This window comes from Dioscorea cayenensis, chromosome 9, assembly GCF_009730915.1.
Source record: "Dioscorea cayenensis subsp. rotundata cultivar TDr96_F1 chromosome 9, TDr96_F1_v2_PseudoChromosome.rev07_lg8_w22 25.fasta, whole genome shotgun sequence".
Lineage (NCBI taxonomy): Eukaryota > Viridiplantae > Streptophyta > Magnoliopsida > Dioscoreales > Dioscoreaceae > Dioscorea > Dioscorea cayenensis.
In genome coordinates, this window is record NC_052479.1 from 25766186 (window position 1) to 25770738 (window position 4553).

The window sequence follows — 4553 nt, forward strand, 5'->3', positions numbered from 1 at the left end:
TTCATTCTAAACATAAATCATCATTCCAATTGAAGAAACGAAGCATTATTAACCAAATTAATCAATAGAAACTATGAATTGACGAAGAAGATGATGAAAAGGGATTTACCGATGAGGTGGAGTGAGAAAATTAAGAGCCGGCCGGAAAACTTTGCTAAAATCCTACCAAACTGACGCTATGGACTCAGAGAGTACTGTGAGAGAGTTTTCAAGTGAAAAGGAGTCATGAAGAGGGAGAGGAATCATCCTCTTTTAAACAGAACTCGCGACTTTTGGCATTCTGTGTATCCATACGGGCGTGCGGAAATTACACACGCCCGTGCGCCAGACCCACAAGGGCAGACGCACGCCCCTGAGGCTTCCCTGGACATCCTAGAAAAATATCAAGTCTTACACACGCCCGTGCGGAAATTCCCCATGGGCGTGGACATTTACATGCTCAACTCACAGGAGCAGCCGCACGACCCTGTGTTTTCTGTGGATGGAGGGAACACCCTGCAGAGATTCGCACGGGCGTGTGAAAATTACCCACGCCCGTGTGTGGTTCACAAGGTCGCCCACAGAGGTGAGTCCACGCCCCTGTGTGCTCTCAGGAAAATCTGCCCAACTCTGTAGGTGTTTACACGCCCATACGGAAATTACCCACGGGCGTGCGCCAGTTGCATGGTCGTTCACAGGGGCAGCCGCACGCCCCTGTGCCTTCTCTGGATGAGCTCGCAGTATACACCCACGGGCGCGTGGAAATTCCACACGCCCGTGTGTTTTCTCTGGATGACTTAGAATAACTTGCAGGCTCTACAGAACTATTTTGAACATGTTTACACACTCAGAGCCTGCTATATTATGCAAAATTTACCAGATAAAAACACGAAATAGAACTCAAACGACCAAACTACGCCAACTCTCAACAAAACACACAATGAGTTCTTTTAAAAACCCACAACAAAATCGCAGCACAAGCACTTAAAAATTAAAACACCAACACTTAACAGTTTATTCATGAAAACAAACTAAACTAAAAGTTGTGAGAACAATAAACACTTGGGTTGCCTCCCAAGAAGCGCTTGTTTAACGTCACTAAGCTTAACGTATCTTTCTTACCTCACGGGGGTTCATAAATGAAGGTTGCCCTCTTACCCATGGTTTGAAAGCATGATGAGCAAAGTCTCTTGAGGGTAGAGGGTGTATTCTCGGGCTTTGGACCACCTAGCAATGGTTCGTCCAACTTCCTTGGCTCATGTACGTCTACAACAATCTTGGAGCATTTTCTGTGGCGTCTCCGAGCCCTCTTCATTTTCCAGAGCACCATCTTCAAGATCCCCGGGGTAGATGTTTCTTCTTTAGTCGAACCAAGCATCATTACTTCTTCATTGCTCTCCTCTTGGTCGAACAAACCTTTATATGGATCCGGGTTGAACATTTCCTGCACATATTCATCAACAAGCTCATCAGTAGTGTCTAGAAAGTATAAAGTGTCATCAAAATCAAGAGAATGCCGCATGGCTTCAGCAAGGCGGTATGTTAACTTGTCATCTCCAACTCTCAATGTGAGCTCTCCGCCGTCCATGTCAATCAATGCTTTGGAAGTCTGCAAGAATGGTCTCCCAAGTATCAAGGGTACATCAGCATCCTCATCGACATCTAGCACTACAAAGTCAACCGAAAAAATGTACTTGTCTATCTTGACAAGCACGTCTTCAATGATGCCTCTCGGATGTCGTACCCTTCAGTCCGCTAATTGTAAAGTCATCCGAGTAGGCCTAGGCTCTCCTAAGCCTAGCTTTTGGAAGAAAGTATATGGCATGACATTGATACATGCCCCTGAATCTGCAATGCCATTTCCTCACCTAAGTTACCGATGTTACACGGAATGATGAAGCTTCCCGGGTCTTTCTTCTTGTTCGGCATGTTCTTTTTGCAACACCGCCGAGCATGAAGCATCTAGCACCACTGAAGCACTCTCCTCCAATTTCCTCTTGTTGGTCAATAGGGTCTTTCGAGAACTTCGCGTACTTAGGCATTTGAGCCAATGGCTCTACAAAAGGAATATTGATGTGGAGTTGCTTTGAACGGACTCGGGAACTTCTTATATTGTTCATCCCTTAGTCATTCTTCAATCTAGAGGGGTAAGGGATTCTTGGCTTGAATGGTGGGGATGCCACCACTTTCTCTTTTGTTTACTCCCTCCTCGACCTCTACAACCTAGGGAGTGCGTGTTCTTTCGGCTTTTCACTCGGAAGCCTCCTTCAACCTCACGACCACTTCTCAAAGTGATCGCCTTCACATGTTCTCTAGGATTGGTTTTCGTGTTGCTTGGCAAACTTCCATGTGGCCTTTCGGAGAGAGACTTCGCAATTTGCCCCACCTGATTTTCAAGGTTATGCAAGGAGGCGGTGTGATTGTGAAGTGTAGCCTCGACTGATTCAAACCTTTTATTTGCCGATTGAACAAATCCTAGCCAAGTGCTTCTCCAAATCTGTCATTCGGGGTTTCCAAGCACGAAATTCTGTTTTCCAACTTGAGGGGCTTGTTGCTGTTGTTGGAAACCCGATGGCCCCATGGTCTTCTATGGTCCTTGATTACTCCATGAAAAATTGGGATGATTCTTCCAACCTGAATTGTAGGTGTTCGTCGTATGGATTCCCTTGAGGTCTCATGCCATTACCTACAAAGTCAACGTTCTCAGCGAAGAAGCATCACCAGCCATGACGATTGGGCAATCAGAGGGAGCATGTCGTCCACCACAATCGGTGCAATTGGTCACGGCCGCAACTCTATTCGATGCAATAAGATCTAGCTTCTTACTCAAACTCTCCACTTGGGCCGCCAATGAAGTTACAGTATCAATTTCATGGAGACCGGCCACCTTTTTCTTCTCCCTAGTGTTCCACTGGTAGCTATTTAACCCCATTTCCCCAATCAATTGACGAGCCTAATCGGGGGTCTTGCTACCTAAGGTACCTCCTACCGCCGCATCCAAGAGTTGCCTTGTACTCGGGTTCAAACCATTGTAGAAGGTTTGAACAATCATCCACTCCAGGAATCCGTGTTATGGACACTTTCGCAGGAGTTCCTTGAACCTTTCCCATGTCTCAAATAGAGACTCCAATTCCAACTGCACAAAGGATGAGATCTCATTCCTAAGCTTTGCTGATTTTCCGGGAGGGAAATAACGGGCTACAAAAGCTTCTACCATCTCCTCCCATGTAGTGATTGATGCTCTAGGTAATGAGTGTAGCCACTTCTTTGCTCTGCCATTTAAGGAAAATGGGAAGGCTCTCAATTTGATGGCATCATCCATCACACCGTTTATCTTCAGCATGTCGCATACCTCGAGAAAGCTTTCTGTGTGACTGTTTGGATCCTCATCGGCCAAACCGTTAAATTGTGCGGACTGCTGCAGCATATGGATGAATGCCGGCTTGAGCACCAAGTTCGAGTCAGAATTGGAGGGACGCACAATACTCGATTGTGTCCCCAACACTGAAGGTCCAGCATAATCGGATAGTGTTCGATTTGTTGCTAATTTTTGTTACGCCATGTTTTTCGGATCCTTCTACTTCCAAATCAGTTTGGATTATGTTGTTCTTGCACAGGTTCTTTCCTTTTTTTTTCTAAGTGTACGTTCAAGCTTAGGGTCTCCTTCAATCAATATTGATGGATTCCCTCGGTCATAACCGGAGTCGCACCAAAAAGAAAAGAAAAAGACAATCGAACGATGATAGAATAAGAAGATATGAATTAGAATTTGTGGTGAAATAGCTAAGAAAAACAAAAGTGCAAAGTATCTCTAAACACCTAGCTCGCACAACGGGCGCCAAAAACTTGATAAGTTCGCCTTGCGTATATCCCGCAAGTGCAACGGGTTTGTCAAGTAATAATCCTCGGGTGAGCGGGTCATCGAATCCATGGAGTAGGGAGTAAAGACACTTAATTCAATTCTTAGCTATATGGAATATCAACAATGATAACTGTGACAATGATTCAATTCTCAACAATTAAAAAGCAACAAGTAAGAGAGCAAAAAGTAAGGAGGGAGGTCAAAAGGTAATCGATAAAGATGGGGTACTCGGATGATGCTACACCCTAGAATAATCGCTTCAAGTGCAAGAACTCTCTATTATGCTTCCTAATCAATGCAATGCTAAGTCATGGAAATCCTTACATACATAGTCCCAAATCTAAGGTCAACTGATGCCTAACTCTATTCATGTCTCGGAGGAGAGATTAAATAACCTCTCAACCTCGCACTCGAATAGAGTTGCAAATGAGCTCTAGAGATTCCGGTGATAAATCTCTTCCCTAATTATAGACCCTAACCCTTTGGTCAAGGCGGAAGGTCCCTAACCACAATTAAGCCCTAGATACTCAAGATCCCTCAACGCTTCACTCCGCTGTACGCACAATTAAGCCCCCAAAGGAGATTCATCCCTAGACCATTCACTCTATTATAGCCACAAAGAACCTCGAGGAATGGAGGTAGAATCTCATCACGTCGGAGGGAAAGGTGACGCCTCCTGTACCTCTCGACTCACCCTCTCAACTTCCAACCT

At 45.1% G+C, this 4553-nt stretch overlaps 1 non-coding gene across 1 annotated transcript; it reads left to right on the forward strand.

Moving 5' to 3' along the window:
- Positions 1-3041: 3041 nt before the first annotated feature.
- On the forward strand, positions 3042-3148 carry LOC120269625. Its single transcript, XR_005539271.1, has one exon. It is a non-coding gene; the product is annotated as a small nucleolar RNA R71 (small nucleolar RNA).
- The last annotated feature ends 1405 nt before the right edge of the window (positions 3149-4553 follow it).